The 27,788-nt window shown below is 46.1% G+C and overlaps 1 pseudogene; it reads left to right on the forward strand.

The window, feature by feature from the left end:
• The first annotated feature begins 19,456 nt into the window (after positions 1 to 19,456).
• Positions 19,457 to 21,117, forward strand: LOC147985094 (F-box/FBD/LRR-repeat protein At5g53840-like; annotated as a pseudogene).
• Positions 21,118 to 27,788: the final 6,671 nt, after the last annotated feature.

The following is a 27,788-nucleotide window of genomic DNA, read 5'->3' on the forward strand; positions in this document are numbered from 1 at the left end:
CCTAGGACTCCTAGATTTTAGGCAAGTCCCAAACGGCCACGAGGAGGACGCTTGATATTCACCCTCTTTATAAAGGGACAAGTATTTTACTTTTTTCCTCCCGTGCTCAATCGAATCCTTCCCCCGCCTTGAGTTCTAACACCCAAAGCCCAGGTCAGGTGCTTCGGACCTTCAATCATGTCCGGATCCAGCCTCAGTGGATGCCCTCCTCCGTCACGAAAGAGGATATCAAGAAGTTGAGGGAGGCAAGATACCTGACCGCCGAAGTTTCGCATCGGCTGCCTGCCCGAGGGCAGGTCGTCCCTACTCCTGAACCCAATGAAGACGTCGTGTTCATCTCCCACTTCCTCCGAGGACTAGGCCTCACTCTGGATCCCTTTGTTAGGGGTTTGATGTTCTATTACGGGCTTGATTTCCACGATCTAGCCCCGGATTCCTTTCTCCACATCTCGGCATTTATTGTCGTATGTGAGGCCATCCTCCGCATTACCCCTCACTTCGGCCTGTGGCTCAAGACCTTTGATGTGACGCCAAAGACGGTCGAGGGGCAGCATGTAGCTTGCGGAGGTGCATTAATAAGCAAGATCGCTGGAGCTCCATGGCCAAAGGGTTCCTTTCCAGAGGTGTCCGGATTATGGCAACGGGAGTGGTTCTATGTCACCGCTCCCAGAAGTGCCAAGTGGGTAGCTTCCCCCGCCTTTTGCTCGGGCCCTCCACCACAACTGATGTCATGGATCAGCAGGGGGCTGAGCTGGGGTCCAGCCAAGGATGTGCCCATACTGCAGAGCCGCATCCGAGATCTCTTCGAGGGAGATTTTAGTTTGGTTATGGTAGTGCAAGTCATGCTGGTTCGTCGAGTCCATCCTTGCAAACGCCGACCCCTCCGTATGTGGGAATTCAACCCGGAAGGACCGCGCACTATTCAGAACTTCCTCGGCCTGATGCACGAGGAGTTGTACAAATCATTCTTCGGACCCCAAGCAGAGTGTCCGGACACTACCGAGGACGTGGGCCTAAGAAGCAACCGTACCGGGGCCCAAGTAAGTAATCCCATGGCCGAACACACCGTCTTTTTATTTATCATGAGATCATTCTGAAGAGTCGCTCTTTGACCAGGACTGGATAGAAAGGCGAAGATGATCCGGTGTTCGGCCCCCCTTCCTGAAGGCTTGGACAATCCGGTGCTGGAAAAGATGCTCAAGCCAGCACCCTGCCCGGTGCCCTCAAAGGAAGATGAAGGGGGGAATAAAGAGGGCGAAAGCGGGCCTCCACCGCTACCTATTCCAATCGAGGGAATGAGCGCCTCCGTGAGGGAGGAAACCAGGGGGAAGAATCTGACGTTCCCTCGCCCCGGGGGAGGAAGAGGACTACCTCTGAAGATCTGTAGCGACCCGACCCGAATGGATCAAGTCTCTGTGCTTAAGTGTCATCCCTGGATCAGTATGCTGACACACACAGTACTCGAGGATTTATAACAGAGGTAAATCACATGTAAAAGTAACGTAAATACTATTACCTCAATCCAAAATAGCAGAAGTAACAAGGTTGTGGATTCCCATCAACACCAACGGCAAGGTTGAGTGTAGAAATCGTAACCCTAACGTATCACTTACTCGTCGTAAGAAATCCTGCAACATGAGATGTTGCAGCCACAGAGGGTCGGTACATGGAATGTACTGGCAAATTCACACCATAGAGAATGATGAATAAAGGCTATCACTACATGCATATTTGGCTGGTGGAAAAGCTCTATGGTTATAAGGTTTTTGCGAAAAGCCAATTTTTCCCTACTACAAAGGAATAAATTTATTTAGCTATCATGGTGGTTGTTAAACATTGAGAATGGTTGACAGCATTCTCAATCCCAATTAAGTAACATCATTAAACCCAACAATATTCATTTAAAGTAACATGATGAGATTCACATGATAATCCAGGTACTAGATACTCAAGATGTCCATAACCGGGGACACGGCTAACCATGATTAGTTTATACACTCTGCAGAGGTTTGCGCACTTTTCCCCACAAGACTTGATCTCCTCCGTTGGATTTCTCGCACTACATGGTGTTTGAGAAACGGATGACCGAGACATAGTCTTTCAGAAGCGTTTGCACCTTACGATGGGTAGACCGTACCACCTACAACCCCTACATCTGCTAGTCTACCACTTTAAGAGTTCACACGACTTAATCAACTATGCTAGAGCCCATAATAGCTTGTGGCTGCACACGGAAGTTTCTAGTATGAATAATCTCATCATCCCTTTGAGCCTGGGTGGCAGTCCATAAAAAACAGGTAATCCTGGTCTACCCAGGTGCCTAGACAGGCAATCCTGGAATACCCAGGTGCCTCAATCCACCCAGATGTGTGTTTAAGTTGCCACCTTAAGTAAACCATTAATTAACAATCTCACATCTGTCATGAATACTCTCAAAACCCAATCCACGTCTACGAGCATAGCATGGCACTATAAGCATAACATAATAGTAACTCCCAAGGTTTGAATGCAGGGCAATAGGTTCCTACCTCATCAACTACTTCCCAATACCCACATGTTATCAATCCTACTCATGCAATGTTTGAGGATTGACCTAATGCAATAAAACTAGGTATGAAAGAGGTATGATCAAAGTGTGAACTTGCCTGCAATGTTGATGAAGATGATTCGCACTCAAAACTCTTGATAGCTCTACTCGTCACACTCCGGTCAATCTATCGTAAGCAAGCAATAGTAACCACACATAAGCAATCAGTCAAAAGAATAGAAAGAACGAAGAAGACGATTTGGAAAACATCAAAATCAAGCAAATGACTCTTGCAACATAAAACAATTTCTAACAGAACCAAAATTATGTGAATTTGGCCTTATCAAAAATTTTAAGTCAAGAGCTTCGATTTGCAAAAAGAATCAACTCAAACGGAGCTACGAAACTCAAGTTATGATCAAACGAAGTTTGAATTCAAATCTGATCTAATTCAAATTTTAAAATTTTCAAAACATGTTTGAGTTGGCTTACTGGATAGAGGGGATCATAACGAAGATGTGGGCGTTGGTTTCGTTGAATTTGGGATAACGAGTAAAAAGTAATGATCGTTTGAAAATCAGGGGCCAATCTGTAAAAAATATTCACAAACGAGTCCCTGGCAGAAAACTAAAAGAAAAGAAAAAGACGAAAAAGCGAACGTTCGTTTATAAGATCTAAACAGCGGACGTTCTCTATATAATTAAACCTAAACAAAACCGGTTTTAAACGAAACTAAACTAAAAGAAAAACCGACGAACCGGGCGGTTTAAATTGGTTTATACCGGTTCGGAGGAAATAAACCGACAACGGCGGTGGTTACTCCGGCGAGGCGGCGAGGCGAGACGGCGGCTCCGGCGCGGCAGCAGGCGACGGCGGATGCAGCGCGGGACTGCAGCGGCAGCGAGGCGAGCAGGCGGGGCGCGGCGCGGTGGCGGTGGTGCAGCGGCGGCGTCTGGCGGCAGCAGCGGATCTGGCTGCGGCGGCGGCGATGCGAGAGCGGGGAGGAGAGAGAGGGGGCGAGGGGCGGCGGGGTTGGCCTTATAAGGGCGAGGGGAGGGGGACGTGGTGGCGTGGAGGAGGGGCGACGGCCGGCGTGGCTCGCTCGGACTCCGGCGAGTCCGGGTGGGGCACGGGAGGAAGGAGGCGGCGGCGACTTGGGCCGGCTGGCTGGGCTTCGGCCCAGTTGGCCCTCGGGAATTTTTTTTAAACAAAATTTCCAGACAAACATAACAAATAAAAACAAATAGAAATAAAATATTATATAGGCATATAATATATCAAAATTTTCAGAAAGATTCTCTACGACATGAACATTTTTATAATGCCAAATAAAATCCAAACTAATTCAAATAATTCAAAGAGTGCTACTGGTCTAATAAAAACTCAATAAAATCATTTTAAAAATACCAAAATGATTTCAAATTAATTTTTCTCCAATTTTCTATTGTAGGGAATCATTTTACCCTATTTTCCATATATTTTATTTTTGGAGAAAAATAATTTGAATAAAACTCAAATAACTCCAAATTGAAAATAAATTCAAAAGAACTTTGAATTTAATTCTTTGAAACTCCCAACTCATATTTCATATAATTTGAAGAAGTCATTTTATCTTCGCTCGTGAAAATCATTGAGTTGCATAAAGTTTCAGAATTGGAAATATTCTCAAATGAAATTCAAAATATTTTCAACACCCCTTGTCATTTAAATAAATGGAAGAAGTCCTGTTATCTTCTCTCCAGGGTTTTGTGATGAAAAGAATTTGAATTCACGGAGATCAAAATGCAAAAATGAAAGTTTGGGAAAGTCCTTTTATTCCCTCTCATTTATCTTTCAAAAAGTTTCGAATTCACTCACTTTCACACAATCAATCAAACAATCAATCAAATCTATCTATTTATTATAACATTCCAAAATTTAGAATTTTGGGATGTTACAAACCTACCACCCTTAAAATGAATCTCATCCTCGAGATTCGGAGAGGCTAGAAAGAAATAGGTTAGGGTTTGGGGGTCTCCTCAAAATCCATCGATCATCACAAGGGTCTGGGGTGCTACCACCCTTAGAAACATTGTTACGGTTCCATCAAAACTCATATACTCCATCCTTATTCTTGACGGGGCCGGTCTTCCTAGATCTTTAGTATAATTCCTTTCTCTGGGCTCTTCCGGTAACGGCATAACCTTTACCTCAATCCTTTTGTCCTTTCATCTTGGTAAGGTTATTCCGAGACTGGGTCTTCTTAGCTGACGGGTCTGGCGCCAAAACTAAACAACTATCGATATCTCATGGTGGTCAAAAATTTATGGTTCCTTCTGCAGGAAATGGGTCTGGGTTGATCCTCACTGTATAACCTACGGTTGGCAAAAGCTGCCTTGTACAAGGGAAAAATTCTTATACCATTCTAAGGTTTAACAAGGTTTAACATCGGCGTCTCTCTACTATAGGCAAGTCACTCAGATTTACCATCCCATATAGCAAGGCGAACAATAAGAGTAAGTCGGTATGGTGATCAATCCATCCCGCACCCAAATCATTACCTTGTATACGGTTTAGCGAATCTCGCATTCTAACACTCGGTCGTCCTCACAAGCATTGCATAATTTCTCTTGTCTACGAACTGCGTTCGGAATAATCCATTGATTCTGCAAGCCAAACAAACATCTATCGTTCCTTCACAACTCTCAGGTTTTGCGTAATTCCTATAAGATTGCCTATCGATAAAACATAACTCCTTCTAGGGTTTTTCCTTCAGCAAGAGTGTGCTTGCTTCTTGGCAGGTCCTGGGGCCTGTGGGTTATGGCCCATCTCATCACTTGTAGTCCTTGAACTTATCATCGGGCAACTGATCATTATTCCAACTTCCAACTTCCTGGTATTCTTAAATCCATCCAATTGTACTGTCTTCCTTCCTTCTATTGGCACCAAACTAGGACATGATTACTCAGATTCATCATGGAATTTCCATTGATCCATATTTTCCGACATCATACCTCCTTTATATCCAATAGTAATTTATCTCTTCATCCTCGGGGAATATCCCTCATACCGAGATAAAAACTTATACTTATGAAGTCCATATTCTACTTCGTCGAACATCATTATCCTTTCCAAGGTCAAGCGTCCTTACAGGGGAATATTGGCCATCTCTGCATGGCACTTCTTCAACTGGGAAACGTGAAACACATCATAAACTCCTGACTCCTTCAGGTGACTCCAACTTGTTGGCCACTTCTCCCATACGCTCCAAAAATCGGTATGGTCCGTCAAATCTCGGGGCTAACTTTCCCTTAACTACAAATCGTTTAACTCCTCGCAGAGGGGTCACACGAAGACATGCTCTGTCTCCAATTTCATAGACTACCTCCAGTTTATCTCGAATCAACTTAACATTCTCTTCTAACTCCTTTGATCACCTTTGGTCCAACAACTTGACGGTCTCCAACTTCATCCCACATACTCTTGGGGTATCACACATATCGAGACAAAACTCGTATTCATTTTGTCCGAAATCCACTCAGTGGAGTATCCTTATCTTTTCCAGGGGTCAACGGTTCTTACAGGGTACTACCACCCTTAAAATGCACAAATCTTCCATAGACCATATTTCTCTTATCCTCAAAAATGGTCAAAATCCTTCTTCATAGAGTAACAACTCATAAAATCCATATCAGTACCAACGATGCTAACTTTATTCATTCTCAAGTGATTACAATCTCTCGCTTTTCCTTTACATGTCTCAACTCAACACCTCAATATAAAAGAAAATGTTCTCACTTCTACTACTCCATTTCTTTTGTTGCAAACTCAACTATCTAGCAAAAGTCTCCTTCTCCTTGGGGCATCCTCTGGCAAGGTGCCCTGCTCTATTACAACGAAAACATTTTGCTCCTGACAAGTCTCGAGGTTTCCTTTTTTTTGGGCAACTGTTGAGGTAATGCCCTGACTCCTTGCACCTATAACAGGTGATATGACTCAGGTTCTTCCTGGAATCCAATCTATTTCTCTTCCTAGACCTTTCCATGCCAATCAGGGCTTCTATTTCTTGTGGGTCATATTCTACTTCCTCCGTCGGGAATTCTACTAGATCCCCATTCATACAATTCCGGGAGATGTGTCCTTCTTCTCCACATGAATAGCAAGACTTGGTGTAGGGTTTAATTGATTCCTCTTTGGGTGTTTCCTCCAACTCCTTCTTCAGCACTCGTTCTTCTCGAATTCCCATGAGGGCTCCTTTCATTGCTTCTTTCTTCTGCTGGATGGTTCTTTGTACCATGGGGTAAATGTGACACTGAGCAGGGTAGTGGGTAGTCCCTTCACACAAGAAACAAGTAATCTGCCTAGTTGGGCATTCTTCAACTAGGTGACTTCCTTCACAATTAGAGCATTCATCCTGGTGTTCTGTATGGTTGTGTCCTATTTCTCCACAAAGCTTGCATGCACAATGCTTCTTCATATCATTTCCATAAGGCTTCAACTTCTGGGACACACGGTGGGATTTTTGCAGAGTCAACTTTAATTCTCTCCAAGTGGTTACTCCTTGCCATCCATTCATGGTTTGGTATATCCTCCACCAAGTAGCAGCACCTCTTTCAAAGCACTGAAGAGCATGCTGGGTCATATCATTTCCAACTATAGGGTTATTCTTCATGTGATCCTCCATGTTCTGAGTCCATCGGTCTGTCTCCAACTGACTCACCGGTCCAGAAAATATAAGCTCATCTTCATTCATCCTTTATTGGGTCCATGGGTTTGGGGTGAGATAAGAGAGAGGGAGAGGGATACACACAATACAAACAAAAGTTTTGAAAAGACGGATTTTTATTGTGGCTGTCGGAAAAACATCAAACAAATGACAGCTCACAATTCGTCGCATCTATCATAGGAATATAACTGGGGTTTGGTCTTCTAAAAGTCAATAAATCTTCAAAGTCATCAAGCTCTACGAGTCTTGTTCATGCCTCCAATGGCTTCTTACGATCATGCTTGTCTTCTCAAGTTCTTTTGCCAGATCATCTCTGTTGACGTGAAATCTCTCATGACATCCTTTAATATTCCGGAGTTGCATTTCAAACTTCTAGGTTTCAACATCCTTCACATGAACCATGGTCATATTGTCCTTCAGTTCCTGATAAATCTCCGGTATCTCGAGGTCGTAGCTCCTCCAGCTTGGCTTCTTTCAGCTTTTGGTTCCTGAGTTTCTTCACGAAATGCTTCCTTGTCTAATACGGCTTCATGGAGCTCCATCTTAAACTTCTTGATGTACTACTCCAGATCCTGGTGATACACCGGCTAAGGTTAAAACTTCATCTTACTAATAGGTGCTCCATCAGCCTTCTTCCATCAAATCCATTCCGAAGAAATGCATCCTTAAGTCAGCACGGTGACAATAGCATCAGCGGGCGATGACATCACGGATAACTGTGTTTCTGCTCTTGTCATTCCCATGAGCTATCATTCCATAGTTGATATCTCCTGCCTTAGGGTTTTCTCGACAAATCCTTGAGTTCTTAACCCTACATGCTACGGTTTTTCTCCGATGCACCTTGATCTTGGGTATTGACAACTTCCATAATCTGTCAAGTTCCATAAGGGTAGCCTTCCTAGTTCATACAAATCTGGGAATTCTTTAGAGCCTTCAAATTCTCCTAGTCTTAGGAGTCTTCAACCGTTGTAGTTTCCATTATTCAGATGCACAGTAAAATCCTCTTCATTCCGAAGTGGTCTTAGTTGTCCAATATCTTGTACTTATTGGAGTGGTCTTATCCGTCGAATCTTCGAGTGATCCAAAGGGAAAAGGGATATGGTCTCACTAAAGGGAATTTTTGAATAAGCTCAGAAGAGAAGAGAGGTAAAAGATCTTTTTGAAAGGGAAAGTTGTAGAGAAAAATCTTTGCTATGGGCTTGCCAGTTTCTAGGGTCACGTCCTACAGTCAACATGTGCTCTGATACCATCTTGTAGCGACCCGACCCGAATGGATCAAGTCTCTGTGCTTAAGTGTCATCCCTGGATCGGTATGCTGACACACATAGTACTCGAGGATATATAACAGAGGTAAATCACATGTAAAAGTAACGTAAATACTATTACCTCAATCCAAAATAGCAGAAGTAACAAGGATGTGGATTCCCATCAACACCAACGACAAGGTTGAGTGTAGAAGTCGTAACCCTAACCTATCACTTAATCGTCGTAAGAAATCCTGCAACAAGAGACGTGCAGCCACAGAGGGTCAGTACATGGAATGTACTGGCAAATTCACACCATAGAGAATGATGAATAAAGGCTATCACTACATGCATATTTGGCTGGTGGAAAAGCTCTATGGTTATAAGGTTTTTGCGAAAAGCCATTTTTTCCCTACTACAAAGGAATAAATTTATTTAACTATCATGGTGGTTGTTAAACATTGAGAATGGTTGACAGCATTCTCAATCCCAATTAAGTAACATCATTAAACCCAACAATATTCATTTAAAGTAACATGATGAGATTCACATGATAATCCAGGTACTAGATACTCAAGATGTCCATAACCGGGGACACGGCTAACCATGATTAGTTTATACACTCTGCAGAGGTTTGCGCACTTTTCCCCACAAGACTCGATCTCCTCCGTTGGATTTCTCGCACTAAATGGTGTTTGAGAAACGGATGACCGAGACATAGTCTTTCAGAAGCGTTTGCACCTTACGATGGGTAGACCGTACCACCAACACCCCCTACATCTGCTAGTCTACCACTGTAAGAGTTCACACGACTTAATCAACTATGCTAGAGCCCATAATAGCTTGTGGCTGCACACGGAAGTTTCTAGTATGAATAATCTCATCATCCCTTTGAGCCTGGGTGGCGGTCCATAAAAAAACAGGCAATCCTGGTCTACCCAGGTGCCTAGACAGGCAATCCTGGAATACCCAGGTGCCTCAATCCACCCAGATGTGTGTTTAAGTTGCCACCTTAAGTAAACCATTAATTAACAATCTCACATCTGTCATGAATACTCTCAAAACCCAATCCACGTCTACGAGCATAGCATGGCACTATAAGCATAACGTAATAGTAACTCCCAAGGTTTGAATGCAGGGCAATAGGTTCCTACCTCATCAACTACTTCCCAATACCCACATGTTATCAATCCTACTCATGCAATGTTTGAGGATTGACCTAATGCAATAAAACTGGGTATGAAAGAGGTATGATCAAAGTGTGAACTTGCCTGCAATGTTGATGAAGATGATTCGCACTCAAAACTCTTGATAGCTCTACTCGTCACACTCCGGTCAATCTATCGTAAGCAAGCAATAGTAACCACACATAAGCAATCACTCAAAAGATCAGAAAGAACGAAGAAGACGATTCGGAAAACATCAAAATCAAGCAAATGACTCTTGCAACATAAAACAATTTCTAACAGAACCAAAATTATGTGAATTTGGCCTTATCAGAAATTTTAAGCCAAGAGCTTCGATTTGCAAAAAGAATCAACTCAAACAGAGCTACGAAACTCAAGTTATGATCAAACAAAGTTTGAATTCAAATCTGATCTAATTCAAATTTTAAAATTTTCAAAACATGTTTGAGTTGGCTTACTGGATAGAGGGGATCATAACGAAGATGTGGGTGTTGGTTTCGTTGAATTTGGGATAACGAGTAAAAAGTAATGGTCGTTTGAAAATCAGGGGCCAATCTGTAAAAAAATATTCACAAACGAGTCCCTGGCAGAAAACTAAAAGAAAAGAAAAAGACTAAAAAGCGAACGTTCGTTTATAAGATCTAAATAGCGGACGTTCTCTGTATAATTAAACCTAAACAAAACCGGTTTTAAACGAAACTAAACTAAAAGAAAAACCGACGAATCGGGCAGTTTAAATTGGTTTATACCGGTTCGGAGGAAATAAACCGACGACGGCGGTGGTTACTCCGGCGAGGCGGCGAGGCGAGACGGCGGCTCCGGCGCGGCAGCAGGCGACGGCGGATGCAGCGCGGGACTGCAGCGGCAGCGAGGCGAGCAGGCGGGGCGCGGCGCGGTGGCGGTGGTGCAGCGGCGGCGAGCGCAAGCAGCCGCGGCGTCTGGCGGCAGCGGCGGATCTGGCCGCGGCGGCGGCGATGCGAGAGCGGGGAGGAGAGAGAGGGGGCGAGAGGCGGCGGGGTTGGCCTTATAAGGGCGAGGGGAGGGGACGTGGTGGCGTGGAGGAGGGGCGACGGCCGGCGTGGCTCGCTCGGACTCCGGCGAGTCCGGGTGGGGCATGGGAGGAAGGAGGCGGCGGCGACTTGGGCCGGCTCGCTGGGCTTCGGCCCAGTTGGCCCCCGGGATTTTTTTTAAACTAAATTTCCAGACAAACATAACAAATAAAAACAAACAGAAATAAAATATTATATAGGCATATAATATATCAAAATTTTCAGAAAAAGATTCTCTACGACATGAAATTTTTTATAATGCCAAATAAAATCCAGAATAATTCAAATAATTCAAAGAGTGCTACTGGTCTAATAAAAACTCAATAAAATCATTTTAAAAATACCAAAATGATTTCAAATTAATTTTTTTTCCAATTTTCTATTGTAGGGAATCATTTTACCCTATTTTCCATATATTTTATTTTTGGAGAAAAATAATTTGAATAAAACTCAAATAACTCCAAATTGAATATAAATTCAAAAGAACTTTGAATTTAATTCTTTGAAACTCCCAACTCATATTTCATATAATTTGAAGAAGTCATTTTATCTTCGCTCGTGAAAATCATTGAGTTGCATAAAGTTTCAGAATTGAAAATATTCTCAAATGAAATTCAAAATATTTTCAACACCCCTTGTCATTTAAATAAATGGAAGAAGTCTTGTTATCTTCTCTCCAGGGTTTTGTGATGAAAAGAATTTGAATTCACGGAGATCAAAATGCAAAAATGAAAGTTTGGGAAAGTCCTTTTATTCCCTCTCATTTATCTTTCAAAAAGTTTCGAATTCACTCACTTTCAGACAATCAATTAAACAATCAATCAAATCTATCTATTTATTATAACATTCCGAAATTTAGAATTTTGGGATGTTACAAGATCCGGAAACCAAAGTTTCCAAACGGGAGAAGAGAAATTCACCAGAGGGTCCTGCCTCGGAGGGTGCTCTTGCCGCACAAAGTCCGCGCGGGGATCAGCCCTCTAACAAGCTGTAAGTAATCAAAAAGTACTTAGTAGTGAAGATATACTACCTTACCTTTGAGGAGAATGACCGAAGCATTTATCTTGTAGTTCGGTTCTTAGCCCTTCTCAGTAGAGCTCGTCTTCGGGGGATCTTCTTCCAGAGATGATGGAGAGCGAAACGCCTCCCCCGGATTCCCCGGCTCAAGAAGCGGGCGACCTTGAAGTATCGTCGTGGAGGGTCACTCCGGATATGGTGAGGCCAGAAGATAATCCTATGGTCGCCCGAAGTCCCTAGTATCCGGCTCTTGAAGAGAGCAACCAAAAGAATCCAGCACCGTCTGGTATGCGGTCGGACGCACTGAGGGATCTGCTAGAGCGAGCCACTATCTCAGAAGAGCACCGTACATTGATGGGTACGGTGATTGAAAGGATTTCGTCCGCCGAAAGCGAGTTGCATGAAGCCTTTATGAGTCTACTGACGGGCTTTGAGGTACGTGAAATGATATACATTTGTGATAGTACCACACATTTTTAGGTGTGTCGTGTGTAGATAGTATCCCCTGAGACTCTGGTTGTCATCGAGAACGGCGGCGATCAGAGGATCATAGTCCCAGGTAATAACCAGACCGCCTTTATGTGCAGGTATCTGAAGCTCCGGTGGCTAGCCGGACTGATGGGGTTGCCGAACTAAAGCGGCGACTGGATGCGGCGGATGCCGACATCGAGCTTGTTAATAAGCGGCTTGACGAGGCACAGGGTAGGTGATGTTTATAGTGAATGTCACATAGTAAGAGCAGCGTGATGCCAGTATCTTTAATATGTTCTGACTGCAGATGGAGCTGCCACCATGGAGGCCCTGCGGGCGGAGCTTGCCCGAGCCAAGGAGCAAGCAAGGAGTAGTAATGCGGCCGCTTTGAAGGCGGCCGAAGAGTTGAGAGCCGAGAAGGCCGCGCATAGCGAGAGCAAAGAGAAAATGGCCAAAATGGCTGTGAAGTTAAAAGACACTACCGACCGCTGCTAGTTTCTTGAAGAAGAAAACCGGGCGAAGGCTACGGACCTCGAAAAGGCCACAATGGCGACCAAAGACACCCGCTCTGCAATGAGAGCAAAGAAGGAGGAACTGCGTGAAGCCGGGGACATTGTGGTTGGGAAGCCATTTATGTTGCAGAGGAAGTTCGGAGATCCGCGGTATGCCCCTCTGGATCGGCTGTGGAGTTCGGCCGACGCATATCTGGACTTGGCGGCGAGCGCTGTCGATGCGGCCGAATACTTCCGAGATCAAACAGATCGTGAAGTGGACAAGCTATTCTGGTCGCAATTTAACGTTCCAGAGCGTCCGCTTCCATTGACTGATCAGCTTGCCGAATGGGCCGAACTCAATAGATTGTCCGGAGTCGCCATGAGGTCTGTCGTGGATCATCTATGGCCGGAAAGGCCAAAGCCGAACAGCTATTTTAGCTTGGTGCAGCAGTTCCTTGGTGCGGTGCCACACATTAATTCGATGAAGAGGTCGGCGTGCATAGAAGGCTCGCGGATGGCCCTTGCCCGTGTCAAAACATACTGGGCGGAGATGGATGCCACCTCTGTCGCGGCGCAGGGTTCGGCCATAGGCCGAGTGGCTGCCGAGCACTATTTTGAAGAAGTTCTTGAGGGCGCTCGTTTGATAGAGGCCCAGTGCTCGAAGAATGTCATGTTTGACTGACATGTATTCCCATTGTAAAAACAACGTTTTATTGAATTTATCAAGGCTGTATTTATACTTTTGCCCAAAAGTATTGTGATGCCTCCTGTGCGGCCGTTTATGTATACATGTATATAACCTGAAAGATTGCAGTCGTCGGCTTCAGCCCCCACACATATAATGCGGGGGTGTTCGCAGAAGACGTGTATTCACACTTAATCCAATGTCTTGGTGCTATTAAGGAGGTGATAGCGCAGCGAACTAGGCAACCGGACTATAATGCTTTAACACTTTCACTTAGCCAGAGGAGTTTGACAGTGGGGCTACTATATAGCCCCTAGTGGCTCCGCACTCATCCGGATTCGGGGTGCGTACATGCCTGGCCGGGAAACGGCCCTTCGTTAATGCGGAGGAATCCCGAAGATTCCAATAGGTCATCGAGTGGTTCACCAGTCTCACGCTATATCATGACAGTCAGTTTTCGACTTTCTCTACTAAGGTGCTCGTCCGGATGAACAAGGGCACAATTGCAGTAGTTCTCCTGGTGCCGCCTTAGCCGATAGAGCGGAACGTAGGGCAGCAAAACACAGGAGCCGGGCAAACCCAACATTTGACCAAAGACATGATTCGGAGCTGATGCATATAAGGTCAAACTCACGACGCCGAACACTCCCTAAGGTATTCGGTCTTTATGGTATAAACCGGGCCTAAACAGTGCCCTTTGTAATAAGCCCCTGGTGTCCAGGTACATGCATTATTCTGACGTGGCCACATGCCAAGACGTCAGCATCCTTCTCAATTGTACTGAGAATTCAAGGGATGTGTAGCAACAAGAGACAGTAAAAAAGGTTTACGCAGGGTCTTAATCTAAAAAGAATCCTTGGAACGGGTCCCTGCTGCACGTCTGCGCCTGTGTCTCCGTTGTGCTGTATCCTGGACGGGTGTAGCACGATGGTCATCTGTAAAAGAGAGGAACTTAGTTGAAAAGTTGTCGCGCAAAAAGGTAGGTTATACTAAAGAAACCATGTACAATGCAAGATGAGTAAGATTGAGCCTAATTGCCACTTGTTTGCGCATGTTGAACCCCTTGTATTGTACTAGGGGTATGGCCATCAAACCTGTATTAATTACATATAGCTGCGCCAGACTCGTCTAACCGCGTCTGTGGTCTTAACGACCTGTCGAATGCTTGAGTTGGTGAGGCCGTTTAGTGTGCGGCTGCCAAGGCGGCCGCACTGTCTTCGGCGCTCAAGGAACGCTCAATATTTCCATTTACTGTAATGATGCCGCATGGACCGGGCATCTTAAGCGTGAGGGAAGCGTAATGCGGTATTGCATTAAAGCGAGTGAAAGCTTCGCGTCCGAGTAGTGCTTGATAGCCACTTTGGAACGGAGCGATGTGGAAGGTTAAATTTTCGCTGCGGAAGTTACCGGGGAAGCCGAATATAACCTCTAGTAGCAGGGAGCCCTTGGAATGAGCCTCTGGACCTGGTGTTACTCCTTTAAAGGTAGCATTGCTGCGGCAAATATTTGTTGGGTCTATCCCCATTTTGCGGACTGTATCCTGATATATCAGATTGAAACTGTTGCCGCCATCCATCAGGACTCGTGTGAAGTGGTATCCGCCAATTATTGGATCTAATACCAAGGCAGCCCATCCTGCATGTCGGATACTTGCCGAGTAGTCCCGATGATCGAAGGTGATTGATTGAGACGACCAGTGGCGGAGCTCCGCGGTGATAGGCCCTGGGGCATGTTTCTCTAAAGGTGCAGCTTTGTTTCTCCCTTTTATCACGTGTAACACGTTGACTGTTTTGACTTCTACTGGGAATTTCTTCTGTTCCCCTGTGCTTTGCTTGCGAGGCTCGTCCTCGTCTTCACTTGGTGTATCCTGCCCCTTGTGTTCGGTGTTGAGCTTGCCGGACTGTTTGAAGACCCAACATTCTCTGTGGGTATGATTTGCAGGTTTATCAGGGGTGCTATGGATCTGACATATTTGGTTAAGAATTTTGTTTAGGCTGGACAGTTCGTCTCTGTTGCCTTTGGAGGGCGGCTTTGCTGACCTGGCCAAGATCTTCTGAATCCGGCGTTTACCGCCGTGCTCTTCGGGATGTCTTCTTTATTCCGGTGCTTATTATTGCTGCGTCGTGATTTCCCGTTTCCATCCCTGACTTCGGATATACTTGGGTCGCTGGTGCTGCATCGGGCTAACCAGCTGTCCTCGTCCGCGCAAAAGCGGGTCATGAGGCTTGTTAATGCTGCCATTGTTCTCGGCTTTTCTTGACCGAGGTGTCTGGCAAGCCATTCGTCTCGAACGCTATGCTTGAAAGCTGCTAAGGCTTCGGCGTCCGGACAGTCGGCTATTTGGTTCTTTTTAGTGAGGAACCTGTTCCAAAGTTTTCGGGCTGACTCACCGGGCTGTTGAGTTATATGACTTAAATCGTCTGCATCCGGTGGTTGGACATATGTCCCTTGAAAATTTGCCCGAAAGGCGTCTTCGAGCTCTTCCCAGCTTCTGATGGAGTTTTCAGGGAGGCTTTTAAGCCAATGCCGAGCTGGCCCCTTGAGCTTGAGGAGTAAGTACTTGATGGCGTGGAGATCGTCTCCTCGAGCCAGATGGATATGGAGGATGTAGTCCTCAATCCAAACCCCAGGGTATGTTGTTCCGTCGTACGCCTCTATGTTTACGGGTTTGAATCCCTCTGGAAATTCATGGTCCAACACCTCATCGGTGAAACATAGGGGGTGTGCGGCACCCCTGTATTTGGGTGTACCGTGGTGTTCGGATGTTTATTGTGTTGCATTGTATGTTGGAGCGCTCTTGCGTGGTCCATAGATGGATCTGGTTGCGTCGTCCTTTTGATGCGAGCCCTTACGCGGATCGCGTACTGGTTTATGTGCGGCATCGTTTGCCGCTTTATGTTGGCTATGAGGTCGTCTATCCGACTGGATGGCCATTTTATTTTTTAATTGTGGAGGATCTAGGGCCTCCTCATCGAATTCAGGTAGCAACTTTCGCTTCGGATAGCTCTTGGTGTGGTGATTACTGCCGTACTTCGCTGATGTGTTGAGTACTTCACTCCATCTAATTTTGAGTGTGTCTTCTGCAGCCCTGAGCCTTTGCTTCTGCTTTTTCAGACTCCTCGCAGTGGCAACCAGCCTTTGATGGGCATTCTGTTGCTCCGGGAGCCTGTCCGGTGTGATGTCGTCCGGACTGTTATCTTCGACGGAGTCGGGTTGTTCGGTTTGATTCTCCGTGTTGCCCTGGTCGGGCGATGGTTCACCCTGCTCTATCGCTGGGCCTATATGACCGTTGTTTCTGCCGAGGCGGGGTTTAGAGCGGCGCTTGCGCCGCCTTTTTGACTACTTCCCAAGGGGACAATCCTTTGTTGCGTCCTTTTGTTCCTCGACATCATTGTCTTTGGGTGTGTCCACCATGTATACATCATATGATGAAGTGGGCGTCCAGTGCCATGTGGGCGGTGGTTCCTGTTCATCTCCGGCATCGTCGTCCATACCATCGATGTCTTCGGAGTCGAAGTCCAGCATGTCGGTTAGATCGTTGACAGTGGCTATTAAGTGGGTGGTGGGTGGGCGGCGAATTTCTTCGTCATCCACATCCCAATCCTGCCGAACGTAGTTCGGCCAGGATTCTCCTAACAGGGAGAGAGACCTTAATGAGTTCAGTACGTAGCCGAAGGGCGAGTGCTAAAAAACATCCGCGGAGGTAAACTTCATGATTGGCACCCAGCCGGATTCGACAGGCAGGGGCGCAGGCGGTTCGGAGTCCGTGGCCGGAGAAGGATCCGGTAGTTCGGCAACACGGCTCTTATGAAAGGTAAGGTCGTTCCTTGGCTCGATCGCCGCTGAGAGTACGGCCTCCATAGCGGGGTCTATCCACCCGTCCATGGATGGCGCGATTGGCTCCGAATTAAGGGTCGGAGCAGTCGCCGGTGCGATATCCTGAACACTGTCCGACGACAGAGATAAATCATGCTCATCGAGACCGTGCAGCACACTTGGCAGGGGTTTGAATCCGTCGAAGATCAAGTCTCCACGGATATCGGCCGTGCAGTTTAAGCTTCCAAACCTGACCTGGTGGCCAGGGGCGTAACTTTCGATCTGCTCCAGATGGCCAAGCGAGTTGGCCCGCAGTGCGAATCCGCCGAATACGAAGATCTGTCCTGGGAGAAAAGTCTCACCCTGGACTGCATCGCTATCGATGATTGAAGGAGCGATCAAGCCTAATGGCGACGACACAGAGGAACTCTCAATGAAAGCACCAATGTCGATGTCCAAACCGGCGGATCTCAGGTAGGGGGTCCCGAACTGTGCGTCTAAGGCGGATGGTAACAGGAGGCAGGGGACACGATGTTTTACCCAGGTTCGGGCCCTCTTGATGGAGGTAAAACCCTACGTCCTGCTTGATTTATTCTTGATGATATGAGTATTACAAGAGTTGATCTACCACGAGATCGGAGAGGCTAAACCCTAGAAGCTAGCCTATGGTATGATTGTATCCTGTCCTACGGACTAAAACCCTCCGGTTTATATAGACACCGGAGGGGTTAGGTTACACAAGGTCGGTTACAAAGGAGGAGATATCCATATCTGTATTGCCTAGCTTGCCTTCCATGCCAAGTAGAGTCCCATCCGGACACGAGACGAAGTCTTCAATCTTGTATCTTCATAGTCCAACAGTCCGGCCAAAGTATATAGTCTGGCTGTCCGGAGACCCCCTAATCCAGGACTCTCTCAGCACTGTTGATTGCCGGCAAAACATTGAGATGCCTAGTTTTTAAATTCTAGTAATTCCAAAACTCGTCTGAAATTCATGAAACTTGGCATGCTATCATGGAGCGGCATCAACATGCCGTGGTAAATTTTTTATCCCATTTGGGGCAGGTTTGGGTATATGCTTCTCACAAACCAGAGCTTCTCACAACAAGAATGATGGTTTCGGTAGGGAACGTCCCACCTTTGGGGACGAAACGATATCCATTGCCTCTTATTGCTTTCAATTTTTTTTCTCGTGTCAATATAGAACAACAGGAGTGTTGTGTCAGTTTTTGTGATTTTTTTTAGGTTCGTTTGGACATTTTTTATGCATTAACTCAGTTTTCAATGCATTTTTGTGCATAATTCAAATTTGAACTACATGCACATGCTCTAGTGCATATAAATTGGTTTAAAAATTAAATATTTGTCCTTGGGTGCATGCTTAGGTCCCATGCAAGAAATGGTAATGAATTTCAATCACCAGGGCACCGTTGATTGCCGGCACAACATTGAGATACCTGGTTTTTAAATTCTAGTAAATCCAAAACTCGTCTGAAATTCATGAAACGTGGCATGCTATCATGGAGCGGCATCAACATGTCGTGGTAAATTTTTTGTCCCATTTGGGGCAGGTTTGGGTATATGCTTCTCACAAACCAGAGCTTCTCACAACAAGCCTGGTGGTTTCAGTAGGGAACGTGCCACATTTGGGGATGAAACGATATCCGTTGCCTCTTATTGCTTTCAAAAAAATTCTTGGGTGCAAGCTTAATTAGATCCCATGCAAGAAATGGGAATGAATTTCCAACACCAGGGCACTGTTGATTGTCGGCAAAATGTTGAGATACCTGGTTTTAAATTCTAGTAAATCCAAAACTCGTCCAGTGTGCAGGTTCACCGAGAAGCATGCGAGATGTTCAACGCAGGATTTGTGCATCTCTTCAACGCAAACGGTTCGGTGAAGCAGTAAAGTGGCAGAAAATAAACCAAAAAATACACGTGCTACCACACGCCCCGTGTGCCGTGCGAGTAGGAGTGAGTTGACGGGACGCATGCGAGCATTCCACCGTGCAGGCATACCGGGAGGCGTGTGTGCAAGTGTGTGTATTGACGGGGAGGCGTGCGAGTAGCTGTGTGAAATGATGGTAGGAATGGCAGACGTCCGCCGCGCAGGCTCACCAGGACGCGAGACAACTTTTGACCGATGCCTGCCTCGCTCCCACTGGTCCGTATTAATTGCGCGCCCGAGCCGCTGGCCATAATAGGCAGCCGCACCCCCGGTCCATAGTGGTCACCAATGTCTGGACTCTGGAGTGTATGAGATGGCGCTGAAGTGCACCATCGGAGGGAGTGGCGACGCCGGGGCTGGTGAAGCACCCGCACAATGCATGAAACTGGCCACAGAGGTTTCCATCGCCACCGACGAGGTCTCGCATGGGCAGTCGCACGACCTTGACTTTGTTGGCGCCGTCGTGCCCCCCCCCCCCTCCCCACAAGCCGGAGCCGTAGGTCAACAACAACTCCGACAACAACAGCGACTCCGACGGAAAATCGGTTAGTCATCTATATACCCATTTGTGCAGCAAACATATCAAGTGTTTTCTGTGGTTAATCCGCCCACCCCGCCCCTCTATAATTTTTCTGGAATACAAATCCTATGGTTATGTTCTCCCAGTCCATGAAATCAGAGTAATTAAGATCCATTAGATGCACGTAGTGTATTGATTGTTTGAATGTTATCCGTATAGAGGTAGTGATTAATTGTTTGTTCTGTCCAAATAATTTTTGCTAATAATCCAACTAGGGTTAGCTAGCGTGCTAATAATTCGTGTCCAGATCTTGAGAATTGATTTAGAATGTCCTACATATATGTTTGTGCCTTTTTTCTTCCTGATCTTGAGAATTCATTTCGAATGTCCTACATGTTATGCCATTTATTTCTTTCAGATTGGTATGTACACAGATGAGGCTCCGACCAGTGCCGCCGCCGGATGTAGATCTTGGACCCGGCTGTGCGGCCAGAAGCGCCCCCTGGTCCTAAGGAACTAGTAGAATCTCCGGCGGACCGCAGCAGCGATCTCCTGGACGGAATCCTTGGGGAGATCATCTCCCTTCTCCCTACAAAGGATGGCTACCGCACACAAGTCCTCGCATCTCGGTGGTGCACTCTGTGGTGCACCACGCCTCTTAATCTGACTGTCGTCAGCTATCTGTCGATGATGATTCTGAACTCCCCGGAGCCATCATCTCCTCCCATGAGGGCTCCGTTCAACGCATTTGCATCCCGGCACGCTACCTGCTAGACATACCCTACACGGTGGCCGCTTGGCTGACATCCCGTCAATTTGATAAACTCCAACAGTTTGAGTTCTACCATTACTACGGCGATAGGTTAGCACCAATAGCTGCATCTGTGCCCTCACCACCGATGCCCACCTCATGGTTTTCCTCCTCTCTCGACACCGCCACCTCGACCCGGTGCCATCTAGCAGACTATATGGTACAAATGCTTTGACTGCGACTGCTGAAAAAACTTGCGCTTGTGTTGGTTGATCTTTCGGTGCCTCACTTCACAGCATCATCCACTCTAGCTGCCCTGAACTACAGCGTTTGGTGCTTGTTTTTGGACTAGGAATCCATATCCCTTGTCTCAAAATAAAGTCGTCTCACCTTGTAAACATTGGAATTCATTTTGAAGGATAGGAGCTCATCATCGGAGATGCCCCTTCACTTCAAAGGTTGCTCCTTGATTATTGTTATAAACCTTCACAAATTACTATGGTCTCTGCACCTAAACTGGAGACCTTGGGTGCAATTAGTGATCCTTTGAATGGTTCGAGTTGGTGTTTGCCTCCACACCTATTGAGGTACTGTATATTATTCACGTACACTTTTGTAATTTGCATTTTTCATTTGTGCGCATAAGTTAAGTATCATCTTGGAGTACACTTTCAATGCTAATATTATGTTCTATGCTCACTGAAGCGCTTGTCCATCCTAACACATGGAGAAAAAGGTATAACCAATCGATGGCTCAAGAAGCACCGGGATTTTCTCAGATGTCACGACATTCATTTGAAGATAGTAACACTCGAAGGATATGCATCCGACGATGCAAATACTATCTTTGTCACATTCTTCATGTTGAATGCGAGGGCACTATTGTGCATGACGATTATGTTTTTCAATAAGAAATTTCTTACGGCTGCAGGTGTGGAACAACATAAAAAGAAGTTTCATGTGGACGGTGGACCTAAGGGCTTCTGATCATGCTCGGCTTCTATTTACAACAACTTGTCATCATGGACCAGTAGAATTTCTGGCCGGGGATCTTGATTTTATGGATCAAACCGATCCATTTGATTGTGACTGCCGAAAACTTTGGTTGAGTTAGATGTCATTGTCCTATTCAATCTGGATTTTGTCTAAACCTGATGAGCAATTAATCCTCGTGCTTTTGTACTTTTTGTTAGCTGGAGTTAGATATTGTTGCCCTTTTCAACTCGGCTTTGACCCATATTTTCTTTCATATTGGGCCAATGGCTTGCCATTTCCTTAATTAAGACATAAATATTATAAGTATTCACAACATAAGCAAAGAACATCACTCTCGCGGGATCCTTGAGATCTTTGTTCATTATAGAACCGCAAGTTCGTAGTGCCCACCAGCACCCACAAACTTATTTTCAGCTTGCACACCAAGGGCTATAATTCTTAATAAGAAAAGCTGCATGGTGGTCACAGATTTGGATTTATCATTTGGGACCCACGAGGAGAAAGCCTATCCAGGGCGGTGCCGACTCGACAGTAAACATTGAGAAACCTGGTTTTAAAATTACTGCAAATCCAAAACTCGCCTCAAAATCATGAAACTTGGCATGGTGTTATGTCGTAGCACCAACATGTTGTGGTAACAAATTAGTCTAATTTGGGACAAGTTTTGGTACAATCATCTTACAAACCGGAGCTTCTCTCAAAAAGGCTCATTGTTCCGAGAGGGACCTTGTCACCTATGTGTGCGAAACGACATATGATGTCTCTTCCCGTCTTGATTTACTTTATGGAGGCAACATGCAACTATATATAGTAGCGTCGTCCTAAACATATGAAATTATTCATGGTTCGTTTTGCCTTTTTATACATTATTTGAGTTTCATAGGCATTTTGGAACGTACTTTCGTGTGTGCAAAGGTCATGTGTGTACTAGCCACATATGTAATTCGATGTTCAATCTGTTTATGGACTCAAGTCCTTATACATGTTATTCTTCTGTAGACAGAACAAACCACATGGCTTATTAGCAGCAATCGTCTATGTTATTATTGGTCTTCGCACACATTTCTGATTACGGACCAGTTTGCCGCGTATCACACACATCTTGTTCGGTTGAACCGTTTCCATTATGTTGCCTAATCACACACAGTTCATCCTAGTGAACCGTATCCTGTATATCGCACACACCTTCATATAGCTTCCCGTTTCTTTTGTTCCTCATCATCTCAAACAGTTAATTGAACTGAACCGTATGCCCTACATCGCACACGCAACTAAAATCTGAACCGTGTTTGATCCATCCTCCATCGCAAATGTTTTGCACCTTTTTTGACGGGTTTTTTACACCACCGTTTATGATTATTGCATCGAACACAGTTCCGTCGAAGGGTCTCTGATTGTAGTGTCGCGTTAGCAGCATCCTGCAGTAGTGATAGTTCAAGTCCACCACAGTCGAATATTAAAAACTCTCATCTGCCACATAACCGCGTGCACAGCTCTCGAAAGTTTAAACCCTGCAGGGGTGTCCCAAGTTAGCCCATGACAAGCTCACGATCCGTGGAGACAATCCTCCATCTGGGGACCCTCCGATCAGACTCAAATCTCGGTGCACAAGACATTTTGACAATGGTAAAACAAAACCAGCAAGACCTCCCGGTGTGCTAACACCCTGATAGTAGCCGCGCGTATCTCGTCTCGGGGCACGACCGGATGAGCATTCCGTACAACTCAGTCCTCGAGTTTCCCCGTGGCGGCGCTGCAAGGGGCTCTAGTTTGGACCAACACTCATGAGGAGCACTGGCCCCGGGGGGCTTTATTAATTAAGTCCTTGGGTGCTAGCCGGTCCCTATGCAAGTTTTAGTTGTTATTAGGCAAATGGCAAAACCAATGTTGGGCCTTGCTGAAAGAGTTTTATTCAAAGCAAACTGTCAAGAGGGGGCCATAAACCCTCATCGTGTTAGGGACGCAAAATCAAGGAACATAACATCGGTATGACGGAAACTAGGGCGGCAAGAGTGGAACAAAACACCAGGAAAAAGGCCGAGCCTTCCACCCTTTACCTAGTATATAGATGCATTAATTAAATAAGAGATATTGTGATATCCCAAGAAATCCATGATATCCATGTCCCAACATGGAAAAACCTGCAACTGCACCTGCAACTAGGAACACCATAAGAAGGGCTGAGCAAAGCGGTAATATAGCCAAACAACAGTTTGCTAGGAAGGGAAAAAGGTTAGAGGCTATCATGTCAATTTGGGAGGCTTGATAAACAAGTGGTAGGTAGCGCGGCATAGCGATAGCATCGAGACAACTAGAATAGCAAAGATATTAGTGAGATCCAAGGTGACGATCATCTTGCCTGAAATCCCCCTTGGAAGAAGATCGAATCCATGAAGAAGACGAACCAACGTAGTCGAACGGATCCTCGCAATCGCCACGAAACCGGAACTATCAAGGAGAAGCGCAACCGGAAAGAAGCAAAACAACACGGTGAACCAACAAGTATAAACATGGCATGATGCACAAACAAGTATGATGCATGTCCGGTTTAAGTAGTATGGCATGGCAAAGTGCAACAAGCAATACTACAAATTAAGTGAAGCTCAATATGCAACGAGTTGCATATTGATGAAACACCACATGACTTACTTAGTTCTCTCTCGGTTATGCTACTCATCAATATTAAATGTTGGTTAACATGGCAAGAGGTGAAGCATAATTAAACTAACTATTTAGGCAAGTTTAAATGAGGCCGAAAACAACAACAATAATTCCGGAAAATCCCCATATGCATGTTTAGCAATTTAATGCAAACAACAATTTTAAACATTTTAACTCATGTTATCATGATGCGAATGACATATACAAGTTTTATGCAATTTATCAAAATGTTGACATGAGCATGTTATGAAGAATTTGGTCACCATGGCTAAACGAAAGGGGTGCCACCGCAATGACAATGGAAATGGTGCCACGACAACATTCCGATGATCCGACAACTCATTGAGATATCCGTGCAAAAGAAAGTGTGGATGTGTGGAACATGCTAGAGATGGTGGGGTGATCTCGGGTACCGGGTTCCCATGGGTCGACAGCACGGCAAACGACGAGGAACGTGCAAGCGATACATTGTGCGCCGTGAGCAATAGATACATGCAACCAACTCATACACACATCATATGCATACGGTCCACGAATGGCCGTCTCAGCGTTATACCTTCGAAGCGTGCATTTTCAAAACGGATCAAGTTCGTCGAGGGAAGTAGTCGTTCATGGAAGTCGTGGAAGTAGTGGTACGTGTTCGTTTCATAGAGGTACTTGATGCATCGCCGGGTGTAGTCGTACACGTTCGGACACGAACTTGGCGTAAGATCCGACTATGGATGAAATCAAACGAAAAAGAACAACGACATCCACCCTGCTAATCCCAGGCTCCCCGACCCGAAACCTATCCCTTGATCGAAGAAGAACTCCAAAAGAAAGCATCACTCTCATGTCAGATCATCGCATTACCTGTACCTGCAACTGTTGTTGTAGTAATCTGTGAGCCACGAGGACTCAGCAATCCCATTATCATGGGTATCAAGACTAGCAAAGCTTAATAGGTACGGAATGGATAAGTGGTGAGGTTGCAGCAAGTGACTAAGCACAATATGGTGGCTAACTTATGAGTATAAGAATAACATGAGAAACTACGCAACGGTCGCAAACTAGTAATGATCAAGAAGTGATCCTGAACTACTTATGTTCAAACATAATCGAACCGTGTTCTCTTCTTGGACGCACCCGAAAAGAGATAGTCACGGTTACACACGCGATTGGTGTATTTTAATTAAGTATAGTTCAAGTCCACTACAACCGGATATTAAAAACTCTCATCTAACACATAACCGTGGGCATGGCTCTCGAATGTCTAAACCCTGCAGGGTGTCCCAACTTAGCCCATGATAAGCTCACGATCCACGGAGACAATCCTCCATCTCGGGACCCTCCGATCAGACTCGGAATCCCGGTGCACAAGACATTTCGACAATGGTAAAACAAAACCAGCAAAACCTCCCAGCGTGCCGACACCTTGATAGTAACCACGCGTATCTCATCTCGGTTCATGACCGGATGAGCAGTCCATACAACTAAAACCAATCCTCGAGTTTCCCCGTGGTGGCGCTGCAAAGGGATCTAGTTTGGACCAACACTCATGAGGAGCACTGGCCGGAGGAGTTGATTAATTAAGTCCTCGGGTGCTAGCCGGTCCCTATGCAAGTTTTAATTGTTATTAGGCAAATGGTAAAACCAATGTTGGGCCTTGTTGGAAGAGTTTTATTCAAAGCGAACTGTCAAGAGGGGCCCATAAACCCTCATCATGTTAGGGACGCGAAAATCAAGGAACATAACACCGGTATGACAGAAACTAGGGCGGCAAGAGTGGAACAAAACATCAGGCAAAAGGCCGAGCCTTCCACCCTTTACCAAGTATATAGATGCATTAATTAAATAAGAGATATTGTGATATCCCAAGAAATCCATGATATCCATTTCCCAACATGGAACAACCTGCAACTAGCAACGCTATAAGAGGGGCTAAGCAAAGCGGTAACATAGCCAAACAACGGTTTGCTAGGACGGGTAAAAAGGTTAGAGGCTATCATGGCAATTTGGGAGGCTTGAGAAACAAGTGGTAGGTAGCGCGACATAGCGATAGCATCGAGACAACTAGCATAGCAAAGGTGACGGTCATCTTGCCTGTAATCCCGCTAGGAAGAAGATCGAATCCATGAAGAAGACAAACCAATGTAGTCGAATGGATCCTCACAATCGCCACAAAACCAAAACCAGAACTTGGCATATAAATGTACTTCGCGTTCCGGTGTGGTAGTCGTACTAGGCATCGGGCGTCGAGGGTACTTGGCGTTTCCGAAGATGGCGGTAGAGGTACTAGGTGCAAAACCTTGTATTCGTTCGGGCGCTTGTGGTCTTGCCGGTCTTGACAGTCCAATGTGAAGACACGGAGAAGCACGGGTCATAGGCGGTGTGGTGGCCGTGGAGCAGCAAGGGGCTTGGGTCAATGACGCGAGGGTTCGCCGGATCTTTCCGGATCCAGAGCGAGGAGGGCAGGAACGGTTTAACGACACAACACCGAAGCTCCGGTGAGTTGGACACTATCGAGGCAGGGGCGGACGGGGCTTGCATGGAAGCTGGAGGGCGTCAGAGTCCTTTGCTCAAGCACGAGGGGGCGATGACGGCTTGAGGCGTCGGCGCAGGCACAGCTCGGAGAGGCCACGGCGAGGTGGCTGTAAATGTCGAAGCAGGGGAGGTAGGCCGGCAAGCTACGGTGCCTGGCAGCCCTGGCAACGCGACGGGATGGCGAGCTTGACCCTCGCGTCTATGGTGGCAAGGAGGAAGGCCATGGAGGAGGCGTAGGGGTCGCGGGCTCCTGGCGGACGGCTTGCCGACGGGAAGGTGCAGAGGCGTGTACGAGGTCGCACGGGAGCCGGGCGACGCTCGGAGGAGAGGGGCGGCACACGACCATGGTAGGGAGGTGGCGATGGAGGTCGCCGGCGTGCAGGACAAGTCGCGGGCGAGGTGTGGCCGCGGGGGAGACGAGGTGGCGCTTGGGGCTCAGGGTTGCGGGGAAGGAGCCGCGTAGAGAGGTGGCGCTCGGCGGCGAGGCCGACGTCGAGGAGAAGATTGGGCGCGGGGGCGAACCGGAGAACGGGCAGGAGGGCAGCGCGCGTGGGGATCGGGAGAGCTGGATGAGGCTGGCGGCGCGCGAGGAGGACGAAGGGAAGAAAAGGGATCAAGCAGGGCTCTCCCTTCCGCCTAGGGTTAAGAGGACAGGGTGGATGGGCCTTGGTGGGCTGAGGAGAGCAGGGCGGCGTGGCTGGGTCCGGCCCAAGAGGCCGGCTAGGCTCTCTCTCCCTCTCAGTTATTTCCATAACAGAAAAAATGCAAAAAAAAGAAAAGGAGTGAAGAAAAGGTTAAAGAGTTTGGGCATGAGATTATTTTCCCGGACTCACAAAATGTGCACGGTCCATGAGAAATAGGAGTACGCATGATTGAAAGTTGAATTCAAACTCATTCGAATTTAATTCAAATGGGTTTGAACTAGGACCAGGTTTTCGAAGTGCCCAAAAATGTTGAGAATTTAGAGGAGCCTCAATAAAAGAGATAAAGAATTGTTGCCAGGGTTTGGAGGTGAAACTTGAAGTGGAATAGGCATGGGAATTAAATTGCAAGTGTGTTATCGTGATTCCAAAGTTAATGAAATATTTTAATATAGCTCCCTAATAATAATAGGAGACTTTGAATATGTTTTAAAGAGAAATCACCATATGTATTTCCCTCAATTTAAATGGATCAGAGATCCATGCAATCTAT

This window comes from Triticum urartu, chromosome 2A (assembly GCF_056163025.1).
Source record: "Triticum urartu cultivar PI428250 chromosome 2A, HENAU_Tu73, whole genome shotgun sequence".
Taxonomy (NCBI): Eukaryota; Viridiplantae; Streptophyta; class Magnoliopsida; order Poales; family Poaceae; genus Triticum; species Triticum urartu.